General features: G+C 49.5%; 1 non-coding gene across 1 annotated transcript; it reads right to left on the bottom strand.

The window, feature by feature from the left end:
* Nucleotides 1-1,652: 1,652 nt before the first annotated feature.
* On the bottom strand, nt 1,653-1,744 carry trnay-gua (transfer RNA tyrosine (anticodon GUA)). The gene is given in 2 exon segments: nt 1,653-1,688; nt 1,708-1,744. It is a non-coding gene; the product is annotated as a tRNA-Tyr (tRNA).
* Between the last annotated feature and the right edge of the window lie 8,943 nt (nt 1,745-10,687).

The raw sequence follows: 10,687 nt of genomic DNA, 5'->3' as shown, positions 1-10,687 counted from the left end.
CCACTTTGGGGGCAAAAACACGAAGGCAGAATATTATCTGAATGGCGGCAGATGAGGAAATGGGGAGGTGCAATGAGACCTGGGTGTCATGGTTCATCAGTCATTGAAAGTTTGCATGCAGGTACAGCAGGCGGTGAAGAAGGCAAATGGTATGTTGGCCTTCATAGCTAGGGGATTTGAGTATAGGAGCAGGGAGGTCTTACTGCAATTGTACAGGGCCTTGATCTCCTAATCTGAGGAAAGACGTTCTTACTATTGAGGGAGTGCAGCGAAGGTTCACCAGACTGATTCCCGGGATGGCGGGACTGACATATGAGGAGAGACTGGATCATCTGGGCTTTTATACACTGGAGTTTAGAAGGTTGAGAGGGGATCTCATAGAAACATCTAAGATTCTGAAGGGACTGGACAGGTTAGATGCGGGAAGAATGTTCCCGATGTTGGGGAAGTCCAGAACCAGGGGACACAGTCTTAGCATAAGGCCAATAAGGACTGAGATGAGGAGAAACTTCTTCACTCAGAGAGTTGTTAACCTGTGGAATTCCCTACCGCAGAGAGTTGTTGATGCCAGTTCATTGGAGATATTCAAGAGGAAGTTAGATATGACCCTTACGGCTAAAGGGATCAAGGGGTATGGAGAGAAAGCAGGAAAGTGGTACTGAGGGAATGATCAGCCATGATCTTATTGAATGGTGGTGCAGGCTCGAAGGGCCGAGTGGCCTACTCCCGCACCTATTTTCTATGTTTCTATGTTTCTATGTCTGCCTTTGCTGATAACAGGCTCCCACGATATGGAAAATGGTCCACGTTGTCCAGGGCCGCGCCTAAGAGGGAATCAGTGCTAGCAAGTCATTCTTTTGGCTTCTCTCACCTCATATATCCATCTTTGCAAAAATCAAGAAATCTTACTTACGACATAGCAGAAAAAGATTTGCTTTGCTTTGGCCCGTCTGGCGTGAACTCAGTGACACATGAGACCACGTTTCTTTCTGGAGAATTGCTCTGAGCCAAAAGCAGAGTGGAGAATGCGGGCATCAATCCCATTACCTCTCACATGTTAAGTGAGCGCTCTACTGTTTGCGCTAATTCCCCAGCAGCTTCTTGCAAATCACCCTAGTTTGCTTCTCAGTCGCCTTTTCGCACTCACCTCCAAGCTGCTCCATGACCAGCAGAGAAATCCTTCTTGAGGATTGGCCCACTCCTCCAATGCATTATGTAATTCTCTCCAATCGACATTGCGGAGCAGCAGCGAACAAGCACCAGCAGGACGAGAAGCCACAGTAATTAAGAAGAATGAAGCCAAGAAGAGCACGAGACCGCGGAAGGGAAGCGAGGTGACCGGTTAAGTAGCGGCCGCCCTGTGTGTGAGGGAGCAGGCGAGAGCGCTGTCTGACTGATAGCCAACTTGTTTTGCCTGAAAGGGAGTGCTGAGTGTTTCGAAGTGTTGCTGCTCAATGGCACTCTGTGCTGGTGAGCAGACACAAATGCTCAAGCATAACAGCTGTGTGAAGGTGGATGCAGAGTGCATTAAGGTTTGAGATGAGAAAAGTGGTGTCCTGCGCCTTCGTGGCAACATGATGCACCATAAAGTGAAGAGAGCTGGTTTGAGCAAATTGCTGCTTAACACCTGCTTAATCCAAAAAAATGCTAACTCCTTCGAGCCGGAATTGAACCAGCGACCTAAGGATGACTTTGCTTTGCATTGCACTACAGTCCTCCGCTCTACCAACTGAGCTATCGAAGGGAAGCAGCAAAAGTACTTCTGTGTGATGATTGTTTTCCATGCGCATGTTGATGCTTCTGGCCTCGTGGAGTGGCCTGTGCATCATCAGTACCAGCCCATGCTGCAGCGCTGTGAGACTCTGAACCGCCAGCTGCTCTTTACAGCCTGGAAAATGCGTGTGACTAACAATCAGAAGAGTGTAGGTTTGACTTCTTATCAGGCTCGGAGATTTTTTGCAAACTGCACATTCTGAATTTAAAGATCTTGCAAGCTGCCCTACTTGGTAGTGCTGCCTGGCCGCTTGCATGGCAAGTGCCTTCTTAGCGCTGCAGGCAGCGTATCATTCTGCTCAATCGAAGGTCCTGAGTCGAATGCTCAGAAAAGGAATCAGTGTTCGCAAGTCGTTCTTTTATCTTCTCTCACCTCATATATCCATCTTTGCAAAAATCAAGAAGTCTTGCTTACGACATGGCAGAAAAAGATTTGCTGTGCTTTGACCCGTCTGGGTGAACTCAGTGAGACGTGAGACCACGTTTCTTTCTGGAGAATTGCCCTGAGCCAAAAGCAAAGTGGAGAATGCGGGCATCAATCTCACTACCTCTCACACACTAAGCAAGCGCTCTACCCTTTGAGCTAATTCCCCAGTAACTTCCTGCAGCTTACCCTAGTTTGCTTCTCAGTCGCCTTTTCGCACTTGCCTCCAAACTGCTCCATGACCAGCAGAGAAATCCTTCTTGAGGATTGGTCCACTCCTTCAATGCATTACATAATTCTCTCTAATCGGCATTGCGGAGCAGCAGCGAGCGAGCATCAGCAGGACGAGAAGCCACAGTAACGAAGAATGAAGCCGAGAAGAGCACGAGACCGCGGAAGGGAAGCGAGGTGACCAGAAAGTAGCGGCCGCCCTGTGTGTGAGGGAGCAGGCGAGAGCGCTGTCTGACTGATAGCCAACTTGTTTTGCCTGAAAGGGAGTGCTGAGTGTTTCGAAGTGTTGCTGCTCAATGGCACTCTCTGCTGGTGAGCAGACACAAATGCTCAAGCATAACTGCTGTGTGAAGGTGGATGCAGAGTGCATTAAGGTTTGAGACAAGAAAAGTGGTGTCCTGCGCCTTCGTGGCAACATGATGCACTATAAAGTGAAGAGAGCTGGTTTGAGCGAATTGCTACTTAACACCTGCTTACTCCAAAAACACACTAGCTCCTTTGAGCCAGAATTGAACCAACGACCCAAGAATGACTTATGTTTTATATTCTACTTCAGTCCTCCCCTTTACCAACTGAGCTACCGAAGTGAAGCAGCAAAGGTGCTTCCGTGTGATGATTGTTTTCCGTGCACATGTTGACGCTTCTGGCCTCGTGGAGTGGCGTGTGCGTCATCAGTACCTGCCCATGCTGCAGCGCTGTGGGACTGTGAGCCGTCAGCTACTCTTTACAGCCTGGAAAACGCGTGTGACTAACAATCAGAAGAGTGAAGGTTTGATTTCTTATCAGGCTCGGAGATTTTATGCAAACTGCGCATTCTGAATTTAAAGACCTTGCAAGCTTGGTAAAGACTTGGTAGTGCTGCCGTGGATCTTGATGATTGGAGGGCAGTGCTGTGCAGCGGTGACAGGCTGGTGGAGGACCTTTGTCTTACGAATGTTAAGCATAAGGCCCATGCTTTCATAAGCCACAGGGAATACATTGACTATATCCTGGAGTTCAGCCTCTGAATGTGCACAGACGCAGGCATTGTCCGCATACTGCAGCTGAACGACAGAGGTTGGGGTGATCTTGGACCTAACCTGGAGACGGCGTAGGTTGAACAGTTTCCCACTGCTTATGTAGTTTAGTTCCACTCCAGAGGGGAGCTTGTTGATTGTGAGGTGGAGCATGGCGGCGAGGAAGATTGAGAAGAGGGTTGGCGTGACGACGCAGCCCTATTTGACCCCGGTCCGGACGTGGATTGGGTCTGTATTGAAACCCTTGGTAAGGATCACGGCCTGCATGTCATCATGATCAGGCGAAGGATGTTGACAAACATTTGGGGGAATCCGAAAAGGAGGAGGACGCTCCATAGATCCTCATGGTTGACAGCATCAAAGGCCTTTGTAAGATCGAAAAAGGCCATGTATAAGGGCTGGCGCTGCTCCCAACATTTTTCCTGCAACTGTCGCGCTGCAAAGATCATGTCTGTTGTGCCCCCTCCGGGACGAAATCTGCATTGTGATTCCGGGATGAGCTCCTCGGCCACAGGGAGAAGACGATTGAGGAGAACTCGAGCGACAACTTTCCCAGTGGCTGATAGCAGGGAGATTCCCCTGCAGTTGCTGCAGTCAGACTTGCCCCCCTTTTTAAAAAATGATCACAATCACTGCATCTCTCAGATCTCCCGGCATGCTCTCCTTCCACCAGATGAGAGAGATGAGGTCATGTATCTGCGCCAACAGCGCCTCTCCGCCATACTTTAGCGCCTCAGCAGGGATTCCATCTGCACCCATAGCCTTGTTATTCTTGAGCTGTTTTATGGCCTTGCCTACCCCGTGCAATGTTGGAATTTCACTGAGTTGGTGGCGGGTCGCATGCTGCGGGATGGAGTCGAGAACACTCGAGTCAAAGGCAGAGTCCCGATTGAGGAGATCTTCAAAGTGCTCCTTCCATCGGGCCCTGACAACCTCAGTGTCCTTGATGAGTGCTTCCCCATTCTTGGCCAGGAGTGGGGTGGGGCCTTGGGAGTTTGGACCATAGGTGGCCTTGACTGCAGCGAAGAATCCTCGCAATTCATGGCTGTCGGCCAGTTGTTGTATCTCCTGTGCTTTCACCACCTGTTCTTTAGGTCCTGGGTTTTTTATTGGACTGAGCCTTGAGCCGTCTGTAATGTTGTTTTGCAGCTCCCGAGTTGGGTTGTTGCTTGAGGCTCAGAAATGCTCTGCGCTTGCAATCTATTAGTTCTTCGATCGCCTGATCATTTTCCTCAAACCAGTCCTGATGTTTTCTGATGAGTGACCAAGTGTCTCTTATAGGCACTGGTTATAGAGGCCTGGAGGGCAGACCAAGCGCTATGGGGATTCAGCATCTCAGCGTCATCAAGGCACGCCAGATTAGCTGTGAGGCGCTGGTTATATAGGACTCTCTTAGCTGGGTCTCCAAGTGCCCTGGCATTAACTTTTTTGTGGAACTGCTTCGGCTGTCCCCTCTGCTTTGGGGCAATGTTAATGTTGATGATGGATCGGATTAGGCAGTCCGTCCAGCAGTCGTCAGCTCTTGTCATGGCGTGGGAACTGGGAAGAGAGGTTGTTCTGGTGGCAGGTGAGCATGTCAGCAACATTGAAAGTGAAGAATAATTTATGTAAATTATGGGCCTGCGCTTCTTACATAACCTGTTTTTGATTTTCTATCACCCCACTGGTCATTCGCCACGTGCTGTACTCGTACACAAAACATGGCTGTGACACATGTAACTGAATGTGAAGCCATGGGGAGCAGGAATGTTCCTCCCAGCCACACACTAAAGAATACGGGCTGCACTCCCCAAGTCCCCTCCAATGCTATCTCCCCCTCCCAAACAATGCCACCTCCACTCCAGCCAACGATCTCCCACATCTCCCAGCCAAAAATCGTTAAAACGAAGGAAATCAAGAAGTACTTTTTTCACATAAAGTGTAGTAGAAATCTAGAACTCTCTTCCGCAAAAGCTTGTGGATGCTGGGTGAATTGGAGCTGTCAAGATTGAAATCGACAGATTTTTGTTAAGTAAGGTTACCAAGGGATATGGAGCAAAGGCAGAAAAATGGAGTTGAGGTACAGATCAGCCATGATCTAGTTGAATGGTAGTACAGGTTCGAGGAGCTGAATGGCCGTCTCCTGTTCCTATGTTCTTATACTGTTCAAATATTTGCTGCAGAATTCAAATTATTTTTACCTCTTACCTCTTTAGTCCAATAAGGGCCAAGCCTACTCTTGAAAGCAGCCAGATGCCACTCCAGGATTTCGCCAACACAACAGGGCAGACACCTCTGTTGAAACCTTTACAAGTGCGGTTCACCTGCCCCAATTATTCAAATGAGCTCATCCCCACAATCTAGGGCAGGGTCATGATTGAGGCCAAAGCAAGGGCATACGTTCCACCCTGTCACTCTCCCCCCACCCTGAACAGGATCATGGAAATTCTCGGCTATGATATCAAGCTCTTCGAAATGGTGCCACGGGATCTTTTATCACCACCTGAGAGGGCAGACAGGGCCTCAGTTTAACATCTCATCCAAAAGATGGCACATCGAACAATGCTGCACTCCCTTAGTACTGCACTGGAGTGTCAACCTAGATTTTGTGCTCAAGTCTCTTGAGTCGGACTTGAACCCACAATCCTGTGTCACAGAGGCGAGAGTGCTGAGCCACAGCTGACACCATTTTGAAAGGAGGGTTTAGAAGGCGACAGGATGGTGCAGTGGGTCAGCTACTGCTCTTTTACTCCCTGGGGTCCACAAATCCACAAATTAATGAGGTTAAGGGCTGGATTTTCCATTAATTTGCGCCCCGTTTCACGCTCGGCGGGGCAGAAAAAGGTGTTCCTGGGCTTCAAACGGGGCAGCCAAGATTTAGCGCCCGGCCGGAAGCTTCGGCAATGGTTTTGTGGCGGCACAAAAACTTACCACCCTACCCTCCGTTTTGACCGTCAGGGTAACATCAATCATCGTGCAAGGCTACAATAGCGCCCTGGGCGGAACTTTCGGGCATTACGTCTGATAATGCGGCAGCCCCAGGACCCGACCAGAAAACAACAGACAGTCCCAGGGTGCAGCAGGCGCAATTGGCGCCATATTTAAAGGGAGGCAGGAGAATCTTATATCGCAGTTGTCAGTGACTGCCACGGTTGTACGCAGAACACTACGTTAGTGCACAGTTTAAAGCAGCACTTTCATGTGACTTAATCCTTTGTTTTCAAGGTCAGTAAGAGAGTTCAATGGAGGCAATGCTAGTTAGGCAACAAATCATGCTGGTTGCTATTGGCAGGCGACTTCAAGCTGGAAGAAGGCTTATTGTCCATTGGTTGCAATGTAATCAAAGAGGTTGCATACATTTGGGGAGAAGGCCTTACCCCCAATGGGTATAGGGAACATCGTTCATACCTATACATTTCTGATGTGCAGTGCATTCGAAGGATACATTTCAGAAAATAAGTACTTACAGAGATATGCCAGCTCCTACAGGCAGACCTACAGCCTACAAGTGGCGCTGCCCGTCGAGGTGAAGGTGACTGTGGCGCTGGCCTTCTAGGCCACCGGCTCCTTCTTGGCAGCAGCAGGGGACATATGCTGCATCTCGCAGCATGCTACACATTGTTGCATTCGCCAGGTGACAAGGGCACTGTACGCACACAAGATGGACTTCATAAAGTTCCCAATGAGCAAGGAGAGCCAGAATGAGAGGGCTATAGGGTTTGCATGATTTGCAGGCTTCCCCAAGGTCCGGGGTGCGAATAACTGTACGCATGTCACCATGCAAGCACCAACACAAAAAGCAGAGGTCTTCCAAAACAGAAAAGGATACCACTCCCTAAACATTCAGCTGGTCTGCGACCACACTCGGCACATCCTCACAGTCAAGAAGCACACACGATGATTTCATCTGGTGTGAGAGCAGTGTCTCACGCATGTTTCAGCGACAAAGACAAGGTCAGAGTTGATTGATTGGGGACAAAGGAAATGGCCTGGCCACCTGGCTCATGATGCCCCTCTCCGGAACCCTGCCACAGAAGCCGAGCAGTGCTATAATGATAGCCATGCAGCCACCCACAACATCATTGCACAGACAATTGGCATGCTGAAGCAGCGCTTCCAATGCATGGACCGCTCTGGAGGCAGCCTTCAATACTCTCCTCAGCAGGTCTCCGAGTTCATTGTCATGTGCTGCATGCTGCACAACTTAACCATCATGAGGGGACAGGCATTGCCAATAGGGATTGCAGGACCTCAGGAGGAGGAGGAGGAAGATGAGGAAGAGGAGCCTGGCGAGGAACCCATACCGTAACGACCACAATCGCAGGGGAGGCAGCAACCACTGAGGAGCTGTGGTCGCTGCAAGAGTCTTATGTAGGCAGCTTATCATTGACTGTTTGCTTGAACGGGGAATGGGAGGTTTGAATGTTGCCTCACTACTCGATGCCACTATGCTGCCTAATGTACAACTGATAGTGCAAATGAGACACAAGACAGCAATGTCAAAGATCAAAAATTATTTTTTACCAACATGTAACCCTTTCAATATCACCCCCCACCCCCCACCTCCCCAACCTCCCCACCCCCCCCACCTCCCCAACCTCCCCAACCCCCCACACCTCCCCAACCCTCCACCTCCCCAACCCCCCACCTCCCACCCCACCTCCCCAACCCCCCAACCCCCCACTCCACCACCCCCCCACCTCCCACCTCCCCAACCACCCACCCCCCACCTCCCCAACTCCCCCACCATCCACCCCACTTCCCCCACCTCCCCGCCTCCCCAACCCCCCACCTCCCCACCTCCCACCTCCCCGCCTCCCCACCCCCCACCTCCCCAACCCCCCACCCCACCTCCCCAACCCCCCACCTCCCCCCCCACCTCCCCAACCCCCCACCTTCCCCCCCACCTCCCCAACCCCCCACCTCCCCAACCCCCCACCCCCCACCTCCCCAACCCCCCACCCCACCTCCCCCACCTCCCCACCTCCCCAACCCCCCACCCCACCTCCCCAACCCCCCACCTCCCCAACCCCCCACCCCCCACCTCCCCAACCCCCCACCTCCCCCACCTCCCCAACCCCCCAACCTCCCCACCCCCACCACATCCCCACTTCCCACCTCCCCAACCCCCCAACCTCCCCACCTCCCCCCCCACCCCACCTCCCCCACCTCCCCACCTCCCCAACCCCCCACCCCCCACCTCCCCAACCCCCCACCTCCCCAGCTCCCCCACCTCCTCATCCCCCCACTACCCCCCCGCCCCCCCTCGCCCCACAGAATCCTACATAATAGAATGGTTGAATACTTATGGACACATTACTGATCCCTGCAATGAACAACATAAAGAATAACTGCATCCTGCAGTGCATAAAATTGAAAGTAAAAAAGATTGCTTTTTGCAATGCACAGCAGAAAAAGAAAATAATAACTACATCCTGCAGTGCACAAAATTGAAAGTAAGAAAGACTGCTTCCTGCGTGCACAAAATTGCACGGCTCCATGATTTGTTGCCAGTCATTAGTGTGTCTTGGACTGACTCCACCCCCCCCCCATCGCCTTCCCTTCAACCCACTCCCATGCCTGTTGCTCCTCCTCAATGCAACCTCAGGATGTACAACCCTCATGATGGCTAAGTTGTGTAACGCCTGATTATACGCCAGTGCTCCTCCAAATGACTCTTTGGCCAAAAATACATGACGAGGGTGCAAACTATTTCTAGGTGCTAACTTTTGCGCTCCGCCCCAATTTGCACCCCGAAATGCTAAAAGCTGAAAATCCAGTTTTGAGGGTCTTACAATACATGAGTGTGTGTAGTTGCATTCTAGTTGCTCGTGTGGCACTACTGTCACTAAAGCATTCAGAAGACATTGATCTGACTGTGGCATACCTGAGTGCCTGATACGGAGATGGGCCACCTGAAACGGAATGTGTTTCATTGCTCACTACTGATACCCCCTCAACTAGATAAGCAGAAAATTAACAAAAGAAGACCAAAAGTAAGTGGTTTAATGATGCATAGTTTTGTAGATTATTGGACAATAGGAACAGTAACAGAGGTAGGGAGTTCCGTACATCTGAGTCCTGGAAGAAAATAAATTCGAGTAGGAATGCATAAGAGAAAAATAATGAGGGAGAGGTGGGATGTGTGGGGAAGTAGTGGGGAAATGGTGTTGACACGTCATGGGTTATTTTCAAATGGAGTCAGATGCATGACAACTCCACAGTACCATTTATATATTTTGCTGGAGCTTTCTAGCTTCCATTTGACACATTAGAAACACTACAACTAATCCCCAATCCATTTCTATACCTTTCAGTTACATTCTGCTGGCCTTTATTTACATTCCCCAATACATAACATGTGGAACATGACTTTCAACAAAGTGAAGATACGGGGAGAAGAAACATGTAGAAGAATCAATGACCATAACTGAAACGGAGATGAGAAAGTTTGTATTGCGGGAATGGTAGGGGGGCGGGGGAGAGGGGGGGTGTGGAAGTGGTGTGATGTTTAAGGCTACAGACAAGAGTAGGGCAACCTGTCTTTTTTCCAGGAAGGAGAGAGACTCAGGGAGATGTCTTCTTCATTGACCCACTTTAAAAACCATTAAATTTGTAGCAAATAGCATTTAGAATATTGCATTAGCAATTTCAAAGTAAATGTTATTTTCTATCCTGAGATGCAATCTATCTGCAATCAGACAGGTAATTACTTTCTAATACTGCTTTTCATCTAGGCCATGATTAGATTCAACTCAGTCTGTCTACATGCTGTTTACATAGTCACTGTGCTGATTCTGAATTAATATAGACTACTTCAGTTAGCATTATGGTACTGAGGTAGAGGATGAATTAACTCTTCCTGTTTGTAGTCAGAAATCCAAAATGTGTGCTTTAGATTACTGAACTTCGACATCATTAGAAAAGATGGACTTGAACAGCAGTACTCTATTATACCTGCCCTGTGAAAGGACAGCAGCTCCATTTTTAGTTCAATAATTCACAGAATCATAGAATCTTATGATTTGATGGAGGCCATTTGACCTATTTTGCCTGTGCTGGCTCATTGGAAGGGCTATACAATTCGTCCCTCTCCTTTGCTCTTTCCCCATAGTCCTGCAAATTTTTCATTTTGAAGTATATATCCAATTCCCTTTTGAAAGTTACTAAAGTACCTGCTTCCACTGCCCCTTCAGGCAGCGCATTCGAGATCACTGTGTAAAAAATGTTACTTCATCACCCTCTGGCTCTTTTGCTAATTACC

Source organism: Pristiophorus japonicus, chromosome 1, assembly GCF_044704955.1.
Source record: "Pristiophorus japonicus isolate sPriJap1 chromosome 1, sPriJap1.hap1, whole genome shotgun sequence".
NCBI lineage: Eukaryota > Metazoa > Chordata > Chondrichthyes > Pristiophoridae > Pristiophorus > Pristiophorus japonicus.
Note: the sequence above shows the minus strand (reverse complement) of the source record. Positions and strands in the feature narration are given on the sequence as shown.